General features: G+C 38.6%; 1 long non-coding RNA gene across 1 annotated transcript; it reads right to left on the bottom strand.

The window, feature by feature from the left end:
- Positions 1-5,414: 5,414 nt before the first annotated feature.
- Positions 5,415-6,801, bottom strand: LOC110739007. The gene is made up of 2 exons (XR_002514719.1): positions 6,354-6,801; positions 5,415-5,638 (listed from the first exon to the last, which is right to left on the bottom strand). It is a non-coding gene; the product is annotated as an uncharacterized LOC110739007 (long non-coding RNA).
- Positions 6,802-24,863: the final 18,062 nt, after the last annotated feature.

The raw sequence follows: 24,863 nt of genomic DNA, 5'->3' as shown, positions 1-24,863 counted from the left end.
GTTTTATTTATTGCGAGTGCGGTCTTGTTTTTGGGTTTGTTTCCGCGGTGAGCTGGAATCACTAAACCCCAACAAGTCCTTGGTATGATCATATCCTCTAATGTATTACTCATGGCACATATCCCGAAAATACTTCATCAAAAGACCAACGAGCCTTACGAACACTTGCGGCCCAATATGGTATAATAAATGGTCAATTATGCAAGAAAGGACCTAATGGTAAAATTTTATTATGTATAGGCCAATCGGAAGCCACACACCTTATGGAAAATACTCACAAAGGTGTTTGTGGACCTCACATGAATGGTAAAATGCTTTCATAATTTCAAGACAAGGGTACTATTGGTCCATTATGGAACATGATTGCATACAATATGTTAAAAAATGTCTAAAGTGCCAAATGTTCGCTAATTTATAACACCTTCCACCATCCGAACTATACAATCTCACTTCCCCTTGGCCTTTTTCGACTTGGGGAATTGACATAATTGGAAAAGTCTCTCCAACAGGAACAGGGGGGCAAGAGTACGTATTAGTAGCCACCGATTACTTCACTAAGTGGATTGAGGCTGCTTCTTACGTGAATATCACTTTTAAACATGTCGCAAAGTTTCTCGAACGAAACATATTTTGTAGATATGGAGTTCCACATGAACTAATTAGTGATCAGGGATCTCAATTCAAAGCTGGAGTCGAGACCCTCTTAACTCGTTATAAAGTAAAACATCATCACTCATCCCCATAGAGACCTCAAATGAATGGAGCTATAGAGTCGGCAAATAAAAATATAACAGTCATCCTTAAGAAAATGGCAGAAAATTATAAACACTGGCCAAATAAACTACACTTCGCATTATGGGGTTATAAAATGTCTATTCAAACATCAATAGGAGTAACTCCATACTCCTTAGTTTTCGGAATGGACGCAGATCAACTAGTCGAACTGGAAATACCATCCCTACTCATAGTACTTGAAAGTAAGCTACCGGAAGCTGAATGGGTAAGAGCGAGGTATGAAGAGCTTTTATTCCTCGATGAACGACGACTAAGAGCTTTGCATCATGTACAAGTCTACCAAAGGCGCATTGCGCGTCATTTCAATAAAAGAGTCAAATCAAGAAATATAAAAGAAGGTGACTTTGTACTAAAGGAGGTTAGGGGTCCACCAACCGATCCAAGAGGGAAATTCAAACCTAATTGGATAGGTCCCTGCCGCGTTATTGAAATCCTATCAGGAGAAGCCGTCAGATTAATAGATATTGGAGGAGATGAAATTCGCCAATTAATAAACATTGATCGCCTTAAGAAATATTACATATGAAATCCGGATAAAACTCGTTCACTCATACAACCAATTTTAATTAACATTCAATTGAAAGATTCTAAGTGCTTTGCATTTTACCAAATAACACGGTAAAATACATAACACTTGGGGGGGGGGGGTAATTTAGAAATAATAAACTGTTCTAAGTGTTCAAATTTTTTGAACATCACAAAAAAATCTTCACACTTGGGGGGGGGGGTAATAATACAGAATTTTAAAAATAATTTTTTCGAGACATTCGTAGCACAGGTGTTGCGCGCGGATGTCACGCGCAACCGGTTTCGTTTAGGGATTGGGGCCTTTGCAACCGGATACCCAAACATTGTTTTTCAATTTAGGGATTGGGGCCTTTGCAACCTGTTTTACTTTCCCTTTGACTATTGGAGCTTTCTTGTGAGTATTTGGTGAAGGTTCTTTGATTTTCACACCTTGTTGCGCGGGTTTGGAGAGAGCTTTCCTTTTTGTTTCCTTCGAATGAGCCTTAGGGGATGAGAAGTCTAATTTTCTTCTCACTCCTTTGTTTTGGTTACTAGGAGGAGTAGTAGTAGTTGAATGCATCAAAGGCTTAGGTGGATTGCGAGCGGTGGCGGCTTGAAGTTGAGAACGAGCCTTGTTTAATTCACCCTTATCCGCCGCATTCATCCAAGCCTTGTAAAAGGAAGATAATGTAATACTCGCGGTAGGATTTTGTATTACCCACCTAGGAAGACTTGACCAATATTCCATCCAACGAGCAATTCTTTCGTGTTTAAAGATCACATCTTTAGGGGCATCACAATCTTGCGCGGGAATAAATTGTCTCATCCCGTATTGTCTCATTACCCTACAAGGAAAAATATAAGTAGTACCAGATAGGCCTAAAAGCCTAATGTAAGGGCAATTGAGACTATTCCCAATCATACTATTTATGTTCCACCAAGGAATCACAAAAAGTATGATAGGAACCCCATGACAGAAAAACGACGTCAATTCCTCTTCGTTCTTATGCTTATAAAGGATTCGACGTCCAGGGAATGTCTTTACTCCATTAGCCTCAAGGTTTTGTGGATGATTAACAATTCGGAAGCGCTCCATGAGCCAAATCTGAAAAAAAAAGAAAGAAAAATAATCAGTTTGCGATATTATACACAAGCAGGTGGCGCGCGCAACCAAACCAGTTGCGCGCACCCTCCGCGCGCTGCGAAGAAGATTGTGCTAGTCATGGCAGCGCAACTTTATGACTTGCGCTGATAAACGCCGAAAATAAAACATACGTGTAATAGGAGTGGACTTCCCATGAAACCGTTTTCGTTAGGATCTCCTCTAAGGAGATTGAAGCACAGAATGGTTTCCACCAAAACCAACGGAGCGGGTGAATGACATCCCTCTATTTGCTCTACTATGGTCACCATGGAATAATCTCCGTATTCTTGCCTGTCCTAAGTAAACAATTAACAACAAGACAATAACATAAAGCACGAATTTTAAAGCTTTGTTTAGTCATGTTGTCACGAGGGGGGACAAAATGTTCAATAATTGAATCAAGTTCAGGGCTTCTTCAGTTCCAATGTTAGCCATATCGTTGTCGGACAAGCCAAAAAATCTTTGGAATATAGGTTTGGGATCCGACAAAGTAGGCGAATAAGTCACAGGGAGAGTATTTGTAGGGAAACCTAGCAAGGCCTCGAACTCACCGGTAAGTGGGACAATTTCGTCCCCTTTGAACAAGAAAAGATGGTGGTTAGAGTCCCATTGATTGACTGCGGCATGAAGAAAATTAAAGTTAACCACTAGTTGCATATAATTCAATAGACGGTCTATGTGGTAAATTTGGAATCTAGTTTGTCCTCAATTGAAATAGAAGTGACACATTGTTTCAAATGTTATTCAAAGGTCTTCACCATTGTTTAAAAAAAAAAGAGAATGAGAATTTAGAGAGATTAATTCTTTTTAGTTTCTTATATTACTAAGAGAATGAATGCGAGATGATCAAAAGCCTACATGAAACCACGTTTAAATAAACCCAATAGGGGAAAATTTTCGGCAAATTCGGCTTAAAGGAAAGTTCACCAACAGGTGGCGCGCGCAACTCATGAGTTGCGCGCGACATCCGAGCGCAACTTACGAAGTTGCGCGCGTCTCCCCTGACGTGGGATTTGAAATGGATTTATTTCCTTATTTTGGTTCATATAATGACGGAATTTTCACGAAGTCTTAAGACGAATCATACGCTTGTCTTCTAACACTTTATGTCCCTTTTCTTGCGTATTTTCTTTTTTTTTTTATTATTATTTTCTTATTTTCTTTTTATTTTCTTTTTTCTTATTATTTTCGTACTTTCTTTTTCTTTTTATTTTCTTTCTTATTATTTTCCTACTTCCTTATTTTCTCTTTTTTTATTTTTTTATTTTCGTATTTTCTCTTTTTTTCTTTTCGCCTTCTTTTTAGGGTTTGGTTATTTTTTCGAGGGAGGTAAGTCGGGAACCCTCTCCCTACTTCGAAAATTTTTCGCATTAATAATAATGTACACATAGAAACAAAAAAAAAATAATAATGACATATATACAAATGTGTCATATATACAAAAAATGCAAAAAATATATATATACATCGGTTTCCTAAAATATAACAAAATGTGTAAAAGAGGAATCAGGGTGCTCGACGACTACTAGACGGTTGTTGCACGTCCTGCAAAATCCAAAACGAAGATTAATACATAATAATGTAATAACTTCGTTGAAAAGAAAAGAAATAAAACTTACCGCGATCATCCGATGATCACGGCATGATAAAGTCACGAGGGATCTCCGATAAGCAACTCAGAAAGCACATAACGTCCTCACCATGCTGTTCACGATTTCCCACGGAACCTGTTCCAAGATTACAAGTACAGTTAGTAAACAAATGTATATGAAACAAAAATAAATAGAAATATTTAAGTACATATTTAAGGTAAAATTCAAAGCTAATTTCTAATTTAAGGTAATGCTTTCATGTTTGTGGTGGTTGGTCTTGGTGGTGATGGGTCTAAGCTTAGGTTAGGGTTAGGGTTAGTTAGTTGTGTGGTGGTGGGTCGCTTGCTGTTTGTGTTTGAGGTCGCTAGCACCAGGTAATCTCCTACATCGGGTTGGATGACCGGTTGGGGGTGATAAAAATTACTAGGGTGTAAAGTTGGGAGTGATAGGAATAAACTGAAGTTATGATTAATATTGACGGGTTAAGCAAAGTTGGGAATAATGGTGGCAATTTTTCCTTATCTTTATTTAATATCAAATCTGTAATATTTTTAACTTATAAAATCTAATCATATATCCTTAATTACAAATGTATATTTTGAATATCAAATCTAAAATATTTGAAACTTATAAAATTTGATCATGTTTTCTAAATTTTGATTCTATTAACCAGATGAGACTTCTTTTTCTTTCCCAACCCCTAATATTATCATGGATTTCCAAGCCTAAGGAAAAAAGTTAACCTATTTCAAGTCGATTCAGACCCATATTCAGGTCGACAAATGCTGTACCAAAACCTTCGATTTTGAGCCAAATTAAAATAAAGGACTTTCAAACCATTTTCAGAAATGCTAGCGCAACCTGCCGCCAATTAACAGGGTGGACCAATGTTTTGGCCTGGGGTTAGGGGTGTTCAAATCCGGGTACCCGGGTTTTCGGGTACCCGAAAATCCGGGTATTCGAGTTTTCAGGTATCCGAAAATCCGGGTACCCGAGTTTTCGGGTACCCGGATACCCGAGTTTTCGGGTACTTGTTAGCTTGTCCCATGTCCCGACCCGAATAGCCCGGGTTCCGGGTAACCGAATTATTCGGGTCAGGACATGGGTACCCGGATCTCTTTTTATTTATTTTTGTAAATTACTTTTTACTTCATATTATGTATTTAATTTGCTGCATTTTTTTTCGTAAAAATTCCATATTTCATTTTTTGTAAAACACTGCTTCATTTTTTTATTTTTGGTAAAAAACCTGCTGCATTTTTTTATTAAAAAAGAAACATGTTCTGCTTTATGCATGTTTTTCCAGAATTACTGCAGTAAAATGTAGCCCTTGACTGCCTTGAGTACCTGCTAGGCTGCTACATTTTAGATACCTGTTTTAACATATTAAAGTACTAATTAAAAGTTAAAGTTTAGGGGAAGTCATTAGTTACATAATTCCAAACATACAAATTACAAATACAAAGTACAATAATATAACAACGCCACAATGCAAATTAAATAAGCTTGGAGGTCGTGTTTCATTCACTTGTGAGATCCGAAACTTCAGTTGTCTCATCAATAATAATCGTTGGTTGGTCCAAAACCAAGTCTTTAATTCCTACAAAACCAAATAATGCAAAAAAATAATTACATATAAAAAATAATTACATAACAAACATACATCAATTCAAGACATATACAATTATACAGTGAGAAAAATCCGTCCATATATGTTAATATACATCAAAAACTCACAGATTAATGAGACTATACAACCAGTCCATACAAGGAACATAAGAGGAGCCATTACAGACAGTGAGACAAATCCTTATGCCATACATGTTAAATTGTTAATAGAGATTATACACTATACAGACAGTGGTGAACTGGTGACAAATCCTTATGCCGTACACAAATAGAGATAGTGAGACATACAAATTCAAGACCACGAATTTGAGCAAACGCAATAAACTATCAATAGAATGCTATAGTTATATTCATACATCTTACCAATAGAATGCTATGATTATGAGCATAATAAAGTAATACCGATATTACAGTATTGTAGATATAATGCACAAATGAGAATCTTACATCAATTGCAAATTACATTCCATGAACAAACGCAATACCATGAATTTGAGCACGAAATACACTACAAATTTAGTACAATTACCACGATAAATTGTTTCCACAATTAGCACAATTAGCACGAAATAGTGAAATCCATTATCAATTAGCACGAAATACACTATCAATTAGCACGAAATACACTAACAATTGGATTACCACAAATTACAATGAAATTAAACTTGCATGAGAAAAGAAATTACCTGAGACTGAAGGCTTAAACTCGCTTGAACTTAAACTCGTGAAGGGAAGATCTGTGAAGGAAGAAGAAGGCATGAAGAGCAGGAAGAGAGAGAGACACTAAGAGAGAGAGAGAGACACGAAGAGAGAGAGAGAGGAAGAGAGGGAGCGGCGGAGAGAGAGAGAGGAGATTGAGAACCCTAATTTCGTGAAAGGGGGCTGTTTGAGGAAGTGAGGAGTTTTGAGGGTGATTTTTTTTTTTTAATTTTTAATTCGGGTAATCGAGTACCCGATTCTGGAAAAATCCGGCCCATGTTCCGACCCGGATAGAAGACAGGTTTTTTTCGTAAAATTCCCATCGGGTATTTGCCGGGACAGCAGATCAGCGGGTCGGGACAATCGGGTCGGGTTTTTTTGAACACCCCTACCTGGGGTAACTTAGATCACCTTTTAATAGTTATATTGTATCATTTGTATCTCATCAAACATACATAAAAAAAAAAAAAAAAAAAAAAATCAAACATACATAGTTAGTTATCCTTCAAAATATACGTAAACTATTGGGTGTGTCCACCCGAACCTAACAGTTTGTGCGGGCAACCTATTTTCTCTTCAAACACAATTTAAACTTTACCATTCAAATCAATTATCAAAGAAAACTGAGATTTTAAGGCTCACAAAACAAAATAACATCATAATGCTTGAATGGGCAAATAAGTGAATTTATTCAGATTTAATTGGGTAGGCTGTGAAGGTTTGAATGGAAAATGTTGGGTAGGCTGCAATTCTGCGAAGGTTTAATATGTTTCCAACTAGTATGGAAGGTTTCAATGGGTAAGCTGCGAAGGTTTCCAACAACAACAACTATATGAAAGGTTTGAATATAATATGTTAGGTAGGCTACGAAGGTTTAATGTGTTGGGTGATATGATTTTGCCATTTTGCGATACGAAGTAGTAGTTGGCTAACATCTTATAAGCTAATAAAAGGAGTATATTTGCCAACAAAATATACATATAAGCCAATAAAAGGGATATATCAGCCAACAAAAGATACATATAAGCCAACAAGAGGGGTATATTAGCCAACAAAAGATACATATAAGCCAACTAGAGAATTATATTAGCCAACAATAGATACATATAGGCCAACAAGAGGAGTATGTCAGCCAAAGCCAACAAGAGGTAGGAGTACATCAGCCAACATAAGGAACATATCAGCCAACAAATGAAGTGCATAAGCGAACAAATGAAGCGTATTTTAGGGAATATTTCAAGCATCCCACACATGAGCCCCACTGTGATCATACACTTAAGCATGATGGCGTCTAAAGGGAAGGAAGCTTAATAACAAATCCTAGCATGTCACTAAACATAAAGATCAAAACTTTAACCCTAAGATGATAGAAGAAATAGGAAGCAACCTAAACATGATACTAAAAAGATACATGATATTAGAAAACAGTAAAAGCATCCTAACATGATACTAGAAATTACAATAACATGATTTCCATATCAAAAGAATAATTAAAGTAATTAAATTACTTACTTCGATGCCTCGTATCTCTTTCTAAAAACAAAATACACGTGTCGGTAACTTTAATGAAAATATTAAATCAAACAATTAAATTAATTGAAATAGAGATTTGGGATCAAACCCTCAGAAATTATCAACCTTTCACGTCTAGGGCGAAGGCAACTTCAGACTTGGCTAGATGTGTCTTGGACTTTTAAATGCGGAATTTTGTGAAAGGGGAAGGTTTAGAAAGAGGGAGAAGAATAAGCTATTGCTTTTAGAGAAGAGAGATGGTTATTGATGATTGTGAATGAATCAAACGGGGAAATACGACCCCTATTTATAAGAAAATAGTCCGAAACCGATAGAAAAAAATCAGAATTTGAATCGGAATAAAACTGACCCATGTCTCCGACGATAGAGCCCTGTGCGAAACGACAAGCATCACGCATGGCGACATGCTTTGTCGTTTGGCGACATGCTTTATCGTTTGGCGCTAATTAAAAGATAAAACACGCTTTGTACGGAATCCTCTTCTTAATAAAATTAAGCAATTGAACTCCATTTTAATTAATTTTAAATCAGGTTTTATCATAATAAAATAATTGTTTTATTTCGAACCAAATTCATCATTTTTCTAAAAAGAATAATCATCAATCCCAATGTTATTAGAACTCAAAATAACCATCTATATTATTCTAAAAAATTATAATCAATCCTAATAATTTTAGAAATAATAATTAATGGGGTCTCCACTAGATAATTGGGTCATAAAACCATTTCAGACCCAATTTAATATTTGGGCCATAACTTCCTCATTATTCATTGGAATTGTGCTTATAATATATCATTGGAAAGCTTTTTGCGAACCCAAACCAATTACACTATTATTGGACCCTTATCATGATAAATTGGACTGGCTATTTTCATGAATAGAGAAAATTTTCAAAAAGAAATATTTTATTAAAAAACAACCGCATTACAAGAAATTTCACACTTCTACTTCATTCGATAATCGAGCAACGTGAAAAGTATTCATCACTGGGTTTGGTTTTTGGGAAGACACATTTGGATGTCTACAAAAGCCCCCACTTTGACTGAGTTTGGATAAACACGTGTTTCGAAAACAAAATTCAAAGTAGCAATAGGGACGGAGAATGATTCAGAAAGTTCTGCAATCCTAAATTATTCTTATAACCCCGACACCTGCAAACTAGCGTTAGTTAAACAGATAGTACAAGAGAGTTAAGAGACGCATATCTTGCACCGTCGAGCACACGTCTCTGGAGTAATCGATTTTTGTTGTATTATGTTGTGACAACCTCCACAGTGCCTCGTGAACGCCATCGTCGAAGACCGCTGCTTGTAGTTATCCTTGATTGTTTGTGAAAATCCTCCACAGTACCTCGGGAACATCATCGAAGGTGACTGTTGTTTCGGGTAAAAATACCCCAAGTACGTGGACCAATCCCGTAGTGACACGTGGCCCAATTAGAGGGCAACACGAGTCACTATGGGAAGATGACGCGTGTCTAAGGCATAAAAAATCCCTTGAAATCAGCATTAAAAAGACCTTATTACATCATGGCCCAAATCCCGAGAGATCTCCATGAAAGCCGCAAAACAGCGCCCCCATGCTACACGTGGCATCACTTGATTACGCAGCCATTCACGTCACTGAATTTTAGGGTACTGTAGACACCCAAATGTGTCTCCCCAAAACCAAACCCAGTGATGAGTACCTTTCGCGTCGAATCATAATCGAATGAAGCGAAAGTAGGGAAAGTCTAATGTTGCGGATAGTTTAAATTTCTTTTCTTTTCTCTCTGTTTTTGAAAACTTATTTTAAGAAAACAGCCAATTCATTTTGTTTGATCCATGATATGGGTCCAATAGTAGTGTAGTTGGATGGGGCTTGACAAGAGCTTTCCAACGATATATTATAAGCCCAATTCCGATGAATATTGAGGAAGTTATGACCAATTTACTAAACTGGGCCCGGTTTGAGCCTTATATGCGGCCCAATGAGCTAGGGGAGGGCCTAATATGATTTATCATTCCTAATGCAATTAGGAATGGTTTTAGTTTTCTAGATTCTTCTAGAAGGTTCTTATCATTCCTAATTCAATTAGCATTGATAAATTGACTTTTGTTGACTTTTCAGAGTTTCAATTAAAATCAAATAGCATTTTTGAGGAAAATATACGATTTTATCCTCCTGTACGGCAAAACTTATCTGATTTGAGAAAGCGCGTCAAAAACAGGCCTGGCGCCTGACTCCAGGCATTGGCGCTTGGAGCTAGGCCTGGCGCCAGTTAGCCAGGGTTGGCGCCAGCTCTGTTTCAGTTGCGCCAATGCTCTGCTTTGTTAATTTTATCTTTTTGGCTGATTTTCTCTATAAACAACGTATTAAAAACTCCGTTTTCATTAACCGATTCTCATCAACATTCATCTATATTCACCTACAATCAGTTTTCATTCGCAATCATTAATTCTCTCATTCTCTTCTCATTCATCAATTCTTTCTCTTTATTTTTTCTAAACCTTGCTTTTACATACGAAATTCCGCATTCGCAAGATCTAGAAACACCTAGCCATATTTAAAGTTGCCTTCGCCCTAGATGTGAAAGGTTTAATTTCTGAGGGTTTGGTCCCAAATCTCTCTTTTAATTATTTAATTTAATTGTTCTGATTATTACTTTCCTTGAAGTTACTAACGTGTGTATTTTGTTATTAGAAAGAGGTACGAGGCATCAAAGTAAGTACTTTAAAGGTTTTAATTGATATTATGATGTAGAAATCATGTTTATATTGCTATTATGATATTCCTAGTATCATGTTTAGGGAAAAGGTTATATCAAATATGCTTATTATGATTCTTGCGATGCTTCCTATGTTCTTCCTGATATTTATTCATGTTAGTATCATGTTAGGGTTAAAGATTTGATTTTTAATGCTTAGTGACATGCTAGGGTTTGTTATTAATCTTGTTAATATCATGCCTAAGATTTTGCTATTTTTATTATGCTTTAACATGATTTATGATTATTTTTATAATTGTTTTGATTATGATTATAATTTTATTATCGTTATAATTATTATTATTATTATGATTAATATGGTTGTTATTATGATGATTATTGTTATGATTATTATTATTATCATGATTATTTATTATGTTGCTTGATTTTATTGGTATTGCTTGATCACGCCTTTTTATGCATATTTAAAGGGAATTTGTACTTGTAATCACGCTTAATAAGATAATTTATAATCTTGTTTAGGGTTAATTTGATTATAATTTCAAGTGATCTCCAATAATAGATTTATTTGTGCATTATATTCAACCAACATAGATAAACAGGTTTAGGGTAAACCTATTAATTGCATGTTAGTCGAAAAGCGCACATGAATAAGATCAGAATAAAGTAGAGGTCTATTATTAAGGCAGGTTCAATCTCTTTTAAGTTGGATTTGTACCTTCATCCCCGAACCCTTATTTGGTTCTAGACCTTATGGAGTTGATGATCTCTTGGGTCGTTAAGAGGTGTAACCTTCACCTCGTGAACGGTTTACAAGTTCCTTAAACTTGTTGGCGACTCTTTTGCTCTATCTTATTTCCCTTTGGACGCCACCGTACTTTAGTGTATGATCACAGTGGGGTTCAAGCTAGGGGTTAACGCTTGAAATTTATTCCCCACAGTTTTGGCGACTCCACTGGGGAGGATTTCTATTTTAATTCCTGAATTTGTTTCGGCAATGATCTAGAATGAGTGGATAAGACTCGAAACGTTCTAAGTATTTCATGTGCGTAATTTTGATTAACATTATTGTCATATGCATAAAAAAGATCTCATTGGAAAGATCATCCGTAATGAGTTAAAAACATAGGATTTTACACATAGGAAATTTGAGAAATATCTTTCACAACTAGGACCAAAATAACACCGCGCGAAGCTGGAAAATTTTATCGAGCACAGAAAGCTGCTGAGGCATGTGGGAAGTAGCACCAGGGGCCTGAGCATTGGCGCCAGCATTTTAACTGTAGCGCCAGACGCCAGCATTGGCGCCAGGCGCTACAGCTAAAAGCTGGCGCCAGTTTCTGATTGCTGGCGCCAACTTCCCCCAATACCGAGCCAGAAATATGCGTTCTAATTTCGACCGGTTTTTCGTATTGTTTGCTCGATCCTACTTCCTAATTGAATTTTTTCTCACTTTTCTGAAACCCATATGTGTTCTACATATGGACATAACCCTCTGGGAATTCCTGCTCCATCTACCCGATTGAACGCTCTGTGCAACAAAGGGTACATCCGAGAATGTTGAATTCACCAAACCATGGAAGCGAGTTTTTTCTAAAACTCGCGGTGTCCCATCCACTCGCGCCAACCCTTCACGGTTAGGCTTCCGCGCGGTGCATCCGGACAATTAACCATGGACCCTCTATTGACTAAACCATATCCCGAACTTTAGAGAACTAGAGACATGGTAAGGTTGCAAACTCATTGCATCATATTGTGCCTACTTAACTAATTGTGCATTATTTGTTGTGCATACTCTATGTGATTTTTCCTAACCGTTTGTTTGACTTGTGTTAAGACTAAATAAACTGATTAATGACTAAAGGACTTTGTTTAATTAATTAATTAATTAATTTGAGCTAAAAATAAACTTAAAATCGAGTCATAGTCATTTTAAGTCAACTCGGATTTTTATTCCCGTATACTGCACAAGCGTCAACTTGTTTTGGTCATAGATGTAGTTCTAGAAAGAACTACGAGTCTGACAACCTATGGATCTGTAGCCCCGAGTTTTATCTTTAATTTGGCGTTGGTTTCATCTTAATCAGAGTCGATCAAAAGTTATGACTAAAATACCACAGCCTATCCAGTTTAATGCATATACGTGAGGTCTTAACTTAGTCTTTGCTTGAGTCTAGTCACATAGTCTAGCCACATGTTCATGACACGAGTCTTACAATGTCACCTACACTCACTAGTCTTAGCACACACTTTGTACATACTCTTTTCACACCATGACCATGTCTTAGGTTCATGCATGAGTCGGTCTTTCTGTCATTTGAGTTGGGGTTACATTCTATTCCTAATTCTTCATATCCCTCCATCTAAATCTTCTTTCACATTCTATTCTAATCTTTCTTCACTTCCTCCATCCATTGCATGTTGAATAAAGTTTGATTCAAATAATTAACAATAAATATCCCCAAATTCCTTTTCCACAGTACTTGGTCGAGGAGAGAAGGGCGATTAATCAAGGACAACACCTTTGTTTAGGTCTCGCTTTTTGATAAACCGATTCGTCAAAAGAGGAAGGCTAAAAGGATAATGGAAACTCAAGAAGAATTCAATGAGCTTAGGAACCAACTAGTTACCATGACTGAAACACTGAAGCTCCTCACCCTCAAGGTCGATGATCCCGTGAAGCAACAACAAATGAACCTCATGCAAGAAAGTTTGAGGAAGCTATCTAGTGACTATAAATTTCAGGGCATGAGTTCACAAGGGGTCTCGCTGGAAAAGGAACTTCTTCCGCATAAGTTCAATGCCACTGACATCCCAAAATTCAAGGCAACATATAACCCTTACTTTCATCTAAGAGCTTTTGAAACTATAATGAGCATTAAGGGTATCAATAAGAAGGTTTTCCCCTCTCTATTCCCACTATCTCTCGAAACCATTTGCCAACAATGGTTCTTCTCCCTTGACAAAGAGAAAAACTCTAATTGGGAATCGATAGTAAACGCTTTCATAGATAGATATAAGTGCAACATCCAAGACGAAACAGACCACATACAACTTGAGATGTTAAAACAAAAAGAAAACGAAGGGTTCACTTCTTTCTTCAACAAATGGAGGGAAACTTCCGCTAATATGGTCAAGACTCCTACTGAATAAGAATCTGTGAGGATGTTTATCAAGAATCTCCAAGGGAAGTATTCAAAACACTTAAAGTACCAACACAACTTGAATACTTTCAAGGTTGTCTATAATATAGGCATTGACATTGAAGATGACCTTCTGAAAGATATTAGTGCGAGAGGAAAGAAGAGAGACCATCCTTCTTCTTCCTCTCCCATTAATGAGGTACATGCCACGAACACCTCTAAATCACGAATCCAAAGGTCAAAAAGGGTGTTCACTCCACTTGGTATGAGTTATGAAATGGCTTTCGAGAAGCTACACCACAAAGGACTAGTCATGCTCATAGGGCCCATCAAAGATCCAGTTCCAGAAGCCAAGCCACCTAAGTGGGAACCTAATAAGCACTGCAAATATCATCAAGGAAAGGGTCACAACACTGAAGAGTGTTGGAAACTCAAAGAAGCTATTCAAGATCTGATCAATAACAATGAAACTTCCGAGATTCTAGACATCGAAGATGACCAAGCATCCTTCGATCCATCACTTCTTATCACACCTGTAGGAGAGCCCACGATCGAGACAGCTTATATGACCTCTCTCGATGAGGTGGCCATAATTGAGAAGGATGAAAGTCTTTTCTTAGATAATACCAAGGAAGATTCGTCAAGTCTAAAAGAGGACGTTCGAAAACTGCAAGATGTCATTTCCATGCTCTTGAATGTGGTAGAAGGACTAGCAAATCGAGTAATGGCCATCGAACAAAATTCTCGCCAAGGGTTTAATGAAGAACTCAATGCTCCTAAGCCACAGGAAAAACGGGCCATTGAAGAATACACACCAATAGGAATGACTTACAATGAAGCTTTTGACTGCCTTCACGACAAGGTCAAGACCTTCCACTTGAAAGACGTTTTCCCAATTGGGATCCGAATTCCTGTTGTCGATACCATAAAGATCGCGGTCACACTACTGAAAAGTGTCTTGCCCTCAAGGATCGTGTTCAAGACTTCATTGATTCAAATCTCCTTCATGTTCCTCCGCGCGACAAGAAGGCCAAGATTAGTAATAATGGTAATAGTGGCTGTAAAGGGAAGAAGAACGACTATCCTTCTTCTTCCGGAAACACCTAATCTAGTAATAGTGTTGGTACTTTCAACCTTAGTGAGATTCTAGCCATGGGTAATCGAAAGCGACCGAAAAGGGAATTTACCCCTATCGGAATTAGCTACGATGATGCTTTCTATCGACTCTATGCCAAGGGAATCATTACTCCCATTGGACCTATTCAAGATCCTCCACTTAAGAAAAGATTGCCCAGTTAGAATCCAAACGAGCACTGCAAGTACCACCAGGGTAGGGGTCATGCTACTGAGAGCTGTTGGAAGCTAAAGGAGGATATCCAACATTTGACTGATAATAACAAGCTTCCCATACCTCCAGTTAACAAGAAGAGCGAGTGATGATAAAGGAAACAACGTAAGACAAGAGGCGAGCTTCAACGACAAGATTTCATGACCTCTTTTTTCTATTTCTTTTTTTATTTACCCCTTCCCCAATAAGTCTAGCATAGACACCTTTTTTATTCTCTTTAGATTTATTTTGTAGGATCATTATATATTTTCTTTAAATAAAAATGAGCATTTATTTCCTTACATATGATCATTTCATTATATTTCATTAAAAAATAAAATTATTAAAAAAAAAAAGAAAAGAAAAAAAATCCATGTTGAATTAAGCATAAGGTATACCAATGATTTGAGGGCACCCCTTGTAGCCACATCATATCTACTTTCACCTTTCAAATTTACAATCCTTTCTTCATAAACCACTTTGAGCCTCGTCTAACGATAGACCTTTCTTTCTTTAACCTACATCTACCTAACCTTGGGATGGGATGGTAACTTATGCAATTTCAAAAAGGCTTGAGTAAATTCAAAAAATTAAAATAGCAAAAATAAGCAAATATAAATAAAGTGTACAAAAGGGAAAGTGTTCCAATGTCTTTGATATGAAAATATCTTCAATAAAACACGTCTCAAATTGCGTCTCTTATCGAGTGCTCGGTACCATGCCTGAGAAACATGAATGCCAAGTGAGTGATAGACCGCATGATCGGGATTGCCCACACTTCCAAAAATAAAATAAATGCTAAAGCAAAAAAGAGCTAAAAAAGAGTTAAAATCCTCAAGCATAAAAATATAAATATTCCAAAAGCAAAGTTGCACACCTTGGGGGCTTATCTAGGGTCTTGAGCCTTTTATCCCCTTCTTCAACCTTTAGCCTAACCACGTTACAACCCTTAAAAAGACCTTTTTGAGGTATACACACTTGTGCGAGGTTCGGCTAGAGCTACGTTCGGCCTGATTCCTAACGGATACGTAAGCAATCTCACATCGAGGTGCGACCGTAATAGAAATGCATTCATATTCACATTCACACACTTACACCATGATCATATCAAGGGATCTCCTATGCTCATCCCTATCCATGTAGAGCTAGACTTGGGGGCTTGATCCCTACATCATTAGCTTACCTAGCCTAAGAGTCACCACCATTTGACTCTTTTAACAAGTAATATCTTTCCACACACTTAGCTCTTGTGGCTTAAATTTAGTATCACTTTCACACACTACACAGATACATGACCAAATATACTTTCCCTTAGGAACCCTTTGTCATGGGATCTTAACATAACGTTAAAGCATGCCTTGTCACATCGCTCATCACTCATCAATCATAATTATCATTGCATCACGAAGGATTAAGTTCTTAGCCTCCATGCCTAAGTTACCTTAATACTTTCATTGAGTCAACCATTGAGATAGCCTAGGATGGATTAATCCTTGCACCTTGAGAGATAGTATCAAACAACATTTGACTAAGCTCATTCAACATGCATCTTCAAACTTTTGATTCTTTTTCGTGTCTTTCTTTTTCGGGAGAAAGTCGGTACCCTCCACAAAAATGACGGAAATTCTTTTGCTTTTTCGAGTCGCACAATCAACACTATGCACACACGGGTCACGAGTCACATGTGTCATTACACTTCGAGTCAAGTTAACCTCGAGTCAGTCGATCATATCGAGTCAAGTTTATACCTTGAGTCGTGTCAAGTTATTGAGTCAAGCAACATTAAACCTTAGGTCAACCCTAAGATAATTAAGCCTTAGGTCAACCCTAAGATGGTTAAAGAAATTGGCAAAGTTCTATAGTCAAAATAAATACAGGTGCAGCAGAACAGGGAAGACCCTACTCCAATTCTCGGCGCCAGAGATATTTCAGCAGCGACAGAGCTCGAAGCCTCTCAGAAAGGTGATTTCGACCTCATACAACAATTTCGGGTTCCTTGGTATGCCAGTTAGCCCCTATAAGCAATTTGACATGATTAAGTAGTCAGTTTGATTACAATCACAATAAGTGGTCGATCTGATGAAAGATCGTCTCACTTAGCTTAAAGCGCCTAAGAATTGGCTCATCACAGAAACACCGACATACTGGTTTTAGCAGAAGCAAAAGTTCAGGCGAGCTTTAGAGATTGACAAACGTTGGTCTTTAGAATTTTTTCTTCAGAATATTATCGCAACAAACGTTCAAGTACCGAAGCTCTATTGTTCAGAGACGCGTGAACATCTCCATCAAAGCTCTTTGCTTCTGAGACTCGTGGGCATTTTATTCAAGCTCTTTTGTTCAGAGACGCGTGAACATTTCCATCAAGCTCTTTTGCTCCAAAGACGCGTGGGCATATCATCAAAAGCTCTTTGTTCAGAGATGCGTGGACATATCATCAAAGATCTCCTATTCTCAAGCTCTTTTGCTCAGAGACGCGTGGGCATCCTATTGTCAAGCTCTTCGTTCAGAGACGCGTGGACACATCATTCAGAAGATCATATAAAAAAGAAGCTCTTTGTTCAGAGGCGCGTGAACATATCAAAAAGAAGCTCTTTGTTCAGAGGCGCGTGAACATATAAAAAAGAAGCTATTTGTTCAGAGACGAGTGAACATCGAAACAGCAAGGTGGCGTTCCCTAAATTGTGGAGAGTTTTCACAAACAACTGAGGATTGTTTCAAAAGAAATAATCTTCGATGGTATTCCCTTGGACATAGAATACTATCATAGCGGAGGAAGATCGTTTCAGGCAAAGCAATCTTCTATATTGGAAGCAGTTATAGGCGTAGCGGTTTTCAAGAGGGATGGCATTCTCTAGCTTGTAGGAGGTCATCAAAACAATCGGTTACTTTCAGAGACGTGTGCTCGACGGTGCAAGATACGCGTTTCTTAACTCTTTTATCTGTTTAACTAACGCTAGTTTTGCAGGTACCAGCGTTACAAGAGTGATTTAGGATCGCAGAACATTCTTAATCATTCTCCATCCCTATCGATACTTTGAATTTTGTTTTCGAAACTTGCATTTCTCCAAACTCAGTCAAAGTGGGGGCTTCTGTAGACACCCAAATGTGTCTCCCAAAAACCAAACCCAGTGATGAGTACCTTTCGCATCGAATAATAATCGAATGAAGCGAAAGTGTGGAAAGTCTAATGTTGCGGATAGTTTAAATTTCTTTTCTCTTCTCTCTGTTTTTGAAAACTTATTTTAAGAAAACAGCCAATCCAATTTGGTTGGTCCATGATATAAGTCCAATAGTGGTGTAGTTGGATGGGGCTTGACAAGAGCTTTCCAACAATATATTATAAGCCCAATTCCGATGAATATTGAGGAAGTTATGACCAATTTACTAAACTGGGCCCGGTTTGAGCCTTATATGCGGCCCAATGATCTAGGGGAGGGCCTAATATGATTTATCATTCTTAATGCAATTAGGAATGGTTTTAGTCTTCTAGATTCTTCTATAAGGTTCTTGTCATTCCTAATTCAATTAGCATTGATAAATTGACTTTTGTTGACTTTTCAGAGTTTTAATTAAAATCAAATAGCATTTTTGAGGAAAATATACGATTTTATCCTCCTGTACGGCAAAACTTATCTGATTTGAGAAAGCACGTTAAAAACATGCCTGGCGCCTGACTCCAGGCATTGGCGCTTGGAGCTAGGCCCGGCGCCAGTTAGCCAGGGTTGGCGCCAGCTCTGTTTCAGTTGCGTCAATGCACTACTTTCTTAATTTTATCTTTTTGGATGATTTTCTCTATAAATAACGTATTAAAAACTCCGTTTTCATTAACCAATTCTCATCAACATTCATCTATATTCACCTACAATCAGTTTTCATTCGCAATCATTAATTCTCTCATTCTCTTCTCATTCATCAATTCTTTCTCTTTCTTTTTTCTAAACCTTGCTTTTACATACAAAATTCCGTATTGACAAGATCTAGAAACACCTAGCCATATTCGAAGTTGCCTTCGCCCTAGATGTGAAAGGTTTAATTTCTGAGGGTTTGGTCCCAAATCTCTCTTTCAATTATTTAATTTAATTATTTTGATTATTACTTTCCTTGAAGTTATTAACGTGTGTATTTTGTTATTAGAAAGAGGTATGAGGCATCAAAGTAAGTACTTTAAAGGTTTTAATTGATATTATGATGTCGAAATCATGTTTATATTGCTATTATGATATTCCTAGTATCATGTTTAGGGAAAAGGTTATATCAAATATGCTTATTATGATTTTTGCGATGCTTCCTATGTTCTTCCTGATATTTATTCATGTTAGTATCATGTTAGGGTTAAAGATTTGATTTTTAATGCTTAGTGACATGCTAGGGTTTGTTATTAATCTTGTTAATATCATGCCTAAGATCTTGCTATTTTTATTATGCTTTAACATGATTTATGATTATTTTTATAAATGTTTTGATTATGATTGTAATTTTATTATCGTTATAATTATTATTATTATGATTAATATGGTTGTTATTATGATGATTATTGTTATGATTATTATTATTATCATGATTATTTATCATGTTGCTTGATTTTTATTGTTATTTCTTGATCACGCCTTTTTATGCATATTTAAAGGGAATTTGTACTTGTAATCACACTTAATAAGATAATTATAATCTTGTTTAGGGTTAATTTGATTATAATTTCAAGTGATCGCCAATAATAGATTTATTTGTGCATTATATTCAACCAACATAGATAAAAAGGTTTAGGGTAAACCAATTGATTGCATGTTAGTCGAAAAGCGCACATGAATACGATCAGAATAAATAGAGGCCTATTATTAGGGCAGGTTCAATCTCTTTTAGGTTGGATTTGTACCTTCATCCCCGAACCCTTATTTGGTTCTAGACCTTATGGAGTTGACGATCTCTTGGATCGTTAAGGGGTATAACTTTCACCTCGTGAACGGTTTACATGTTCCTAAAAGTTGTTGGCGACTCTTTTGCTCTATCTTCTTTCCCTTTGGACGCCACCGTACTTTAGTGTATGATCACAGTGGGGTTCAAGCTAGGGGTTAACGCTTGAAATTTATTCCCCACAGGTACAAACCCTAAAGGGGCACAAACTCCCACCCCTATAAATACCCCAATCATTTATGATGGGGGGGATTACGACATTACAAGCAAGAGCATTAAATAGCTCTAACTTCTCTCTACTTTCTCTCTCTAGCCTTTTCCGTTTCAGATCTCTAACTTGATCGTCGGAGGTGAATATTCCGGTAAAGGAATAGTCGTTCATTTTGCATGTGTCCTAGTCTCATTGCCTGAAGAGCGTGACCAGTATCCGAGGAAATCCAAAAAACGCAAGAAACATTTGGCGCCGTCTGTGGGGATACTCGTCCGTTATGGGAATAGATGGTCAGACACCTAATATCGGCCCTTGTCCAGACGATGACGACCATGTAGAGGATATAGTCCCTACAATTCTCACCATCGATCCATTCACCGCCTCATTTCAAGAGGCCGATGATCCTCCTATTACTGCTACCTCTTTGCAGGCCGCGCTCAACAAACTTCGGAAGGAGTTTGAGAGCAATCGAGCTTCTTCCTCTAGGTAGCCGCTCAGGAAGGAGGGAGAAAGATCTCCAAAGAAAACTCAAAATAGAGTAACCAATGCGGCAGATGCTGGGAACACCCCATTTCGCCGGCCGAATGGAAGGTCTCCGAGGGTGCCACAGACGAATTTGTCTAGTCTGTTGGCAAAAACCCAGTCGGCAGGGGGGAGGGGTAGACAGCCTCGAAAAGAGAAGACATGGCCTTCTAGAAGATGGAAGGACGCTATAGACTACCTCAGGCATAAGCGGCGGGAAAGTGCCGCCTACTCGGACACAGCTTCAACTCCCACAATGCCAGATGAATTTTCCAACCACTCTCTATTCTAGTATAGCAACTCAACCATCTCCAGTAGGAGTGAAGCTATGCATACTCAAACCCCTATTCCAGTGCAATCACTTCAGTATCAGCCCCCTCAAGGTCTCAACGACATTTTGCAGCCGAGCCCCCATGTCTTCGGACAATATGGGTCGTTCGGTCAGATGTTCATCCAGACTCCCTATTTAGTCGGACAGCCTATGCCACCTCAGCCAATTGATTGGTATATGCGAATACTGACTCTTGGAGATAAGCTGCCTCTCTTTTTGCAAGACATTTTAACTGCTCCTTAGCCTCCGAAGGTGAAAAGTACTCGTGAGAGCCTATGACGGTAAAGGAAACCTAGAGGAACATATCAACTCGTACAGAAACTTGATGTACTTACGAAGCGTAGATGACGCTACCTGGTGCAAATGCTTCCCGACCACTTTGAAGGGTGTGGCGTAGGATTGGTTCAATAGCCTTCCGGCCGGGTGTATCAAATGCTTTACTACTCTCAGTTTGCTGTTCGTGGGAAATTTCTCTTACAACATACCACCTCAAAAGACAAGTCTTAATTTGGCAACAATTGTTCAAGGAAAAAATGAGGGCCTACGGTCGTACGTCCAGAGATTTAACAAAGGAAAAGCCCAAATTCATAATCTTCCAGATGAAATGGCATACTCTGAATTTCTCCGGGGATTAAGGCATAATGGTTTTAAGTTTGACCTGATAAGAAAAAAGATTCGGACATACGCAGGTGTTCTGTGGGAAGCCGAAGCCTACATTGAGGAAGCCGACTTTTATTCTCTTACAAAAGCAAAGACACCGACCAAGGGAGATGAGAAGAAAAAATCTACTCAACAAGACTTGGCTGGAAAAAATAAAGATGGAAACAAAAGGAAAGAAGTCTGGGTGGTCGACGGCCAGCAGCAGAAATCAAAGGTCAAGACGTACGAGCCCTAGAATGAGTTCAAGAAGGATTGTTACTCCATCCTGATGGAGATCAAAGATAAGTTTGAATTTGAAAAGCCCCAGCCGTTAAGAGGTTCTGCTCAGTATAAGAACAAAGACAAGTACTGTCATCACCACAAGGACGTGGGGCATGACACAAACGACTGCATCAACTTGAAGAAATTGTTAGACAAACTAGCCGAAATGGGCATGCTGAATTCTTATGTGACGAAGTCCAAGTTCACATATACACGGACAGACAACACGTCCGAGAAAAAATAAAAATGATTAAGAAGATGATGGGAACAGTACCGATTCAGGTTTTGTGACCGTGATATCGGGGGGATTTGCCTCAGGTGGCCCCACCATGAAGGGAATTAAGCAGAACACTTGGAACTTGGGAAAGGTAATGCAGAAGAACGCTGTAAAGGCCGAACCTTTCACTGAAGTGACCGATTCAGAAGCTGATCGGGGGGAGGTCAAAGCCCTACACAATGACCCTATGGTGTTTGTTATGAAAATAACCAATTTAAAGGTAGGCCGAATACTGATAGATACGGGCAGCTCATCCGATATCATCAGCATGGCAACCCTGAAGAATTTGAAGTTCCTAGAAGATTCTCTAAAGGACATCACTCACCCCTTGGTAGGATTTGGGGGAAACATCATTCACCCAGTCGGACAGATAGATATGCCAGTTCGATTCGGGCAAAAAGGAGAAGGGAAGGACATGGTCATTCGATTCTTGGTGGTGAAAGAATTGACTGTCTACAATGTCATACTCGGCCGTCCCACCCTAAATGCTGCAAAGGCGGTGATCGTCCCTCATTTAATGCTGTTAAAGTTTGAACGTTCGGACGGAAAGATTGTTTCAATTCAAGGGAGTCAGAAAATGGCAATAGAGTGCAACCAATTAGTTGTTAAGCCAACGATTTGCGGACATGGAAAGTCGTCCGAGTTGAAAGGGAACAAACCCCCCTCTCTAAGCATACCAAGTCGGCCGAAGCGAAAGCAGGTCATGACCGACCAAGCATAGCAACTAATGACTGTCGGCCGTCCTGAAGAGCTGAGACCCCAGCTGGTCGGCAATCATCAAGCTGTAGTGCTTGACCCCGATCAACCAGGTCGGACGGTCAGTGTCGGCACTAAAGCTATGGTCTACTTGGAGACGAGTTGGTTCAATTGTTGAGAGAGTTTAAGGATTTTTTTTTGCGTTTGAAGTCAGCAAAATGTCAGGCATAAGTCCTGACCTAGCCGTGCATAAGTTGGCTGTGAACCCAACCGTTAAACCTGTCCGCCAGAAGAAAAGAAATCATAGGGAAGAGAGGAATCATGCGGCCACAACTGAGGTGAAAAAGCTACTGGACGCTGGTTTCATTCGGCAATGCTATTACCCTGATTGGGTAGCTAATGTAGTACTCGTAAAGAAGCCGAATGGAACCTGGAGAATGTGCGTGGATTATACAAATTTGAAAAAGGAATGCCCTAAGGATAGCTTTCGCTTGCCTAAAATCGACCGTCTAGTTGATTCTACGGCCGAAAATGCCCTAATGAGCTTTATGGACGCATACTCTGGTTTCCATCAAATTCCTCTATGGGAAGAAGATCAAGAAAAGACCGCATTTGTGACTGAGCAGGGGCTGTATTGTTACAAGGTTATGCCGTTCGGTCTCAAGAATGCCCCTGCAACATTTCAGCGACTTGTCAACACAGTCTTTAGAGATCAACTCGGCTAGAATATGCAGGCGTACATTAATGACATGATTGTCAACTCAAAAGAGTCGGTTGACCATCTGAAGGATCTACGAGAAATATTTACCGAACTCAGGCGACATAAGATGATGTTAAACCCGAAGAAATGTGTCTTTGGTGTTGAGTCCGGTAAATTTCTCGGATTTTTTAATTGATCAACATGGAATTGAGGCTAACCCTGAAAAAAATTCAAGCCGTCTTGGACATGAAGTCTCCAAGAACAATTAAAGAAGTGCAGAGACTGACCGGCTGTTTGGCAACACTCGATCGGTTTCTGTCAAGATCAGGGGACAAATGCGGATACTTTTTTTTTACCATAAAAAAGAAAGCTATGTTTGAGTGGACGGAGGAAGTAGAGGAAGCATTCGTTCAGTTAAAAAGCCATCTGCATACATTGCCTCGGCTCGTCAATGCACTCAAGGATGAGAAGTTATACATCTATTTCGCTATCTATGAGCATTCCTTAAGTCCAGTTCTGCTTGTTGAACGGGACGACCACCAGATCCCAGTCTACTCTATCAGCCATGTGCTACACAATGCCGAGATTAGGTACCCCTGTTGAAAAGTTTGGTTTATCGTTATACATGGCATCTAAAAAGCTACGACCGTATTTCCTGGCACATTCTATAGTGGTGTATACTAATCAACTACTCAAGAAGCCGTTTGCGACTTTAGAAGCAGGTGGACGCATGCTTAAGTGGGCTTTAGAAGTGAGAGGCTTTGGCATCGCGTTCGAGCCCAGAAAAGCCATAAAGGGGCAAGCCTCTGCTGATATCTTGGCTGAGATGACACGGCCGGACTTACAGCCGGCCGGAGACCAGATCTGGAAGGTGTATGTGGATGGTAGTGCAACAACAACTGGATGCGGCGCTGGAATTATTTGTCAATCTCCTGAGGAAGATAATTTTGAGTAAGCGCTGAGATTTTAGTTTCAATCCTCTAACAACAAGGCCGAGTATGAAGCCCTCCTGGCCGCCCTTAGAATGTGTAAGGCGGAAGAAGCAACAAAAGTGGATGTGAGCTCGGACTCCCTACTAGTAGTCGGCCAAGTAAATGATGACTTTAAGGCAAGGGAGCCGGCCATGATGAAATATTGGAAGATAGTGAAAGAGGAGGCCAAGAGCCTAAAGCATTTTTCTTTGCAACAAGTTCCTCGTTCATCTAATCATCAAGCGG

Source organism: Chenopodium quinoa, unplaced genomic scaffold, assembly GCF_001683475.1.
Source record: "Chenopodium quinoa cultivar QQ74 unplaced genomic scaffold, ASM168347v1, whole genome shotgun sequence".
NCBI lineage: Eukaryota > Viridiplantae > Streptophyta > Magnoliopsida > Caryophyllales > Amaranthaceae > Chenopodium > Chenopodium quinoa.
The sequence above is the reverse complement of the archived record's forward strand: the minus strand, read 5'-3'. Positions and strand labels throughout refer to the sequence as shown.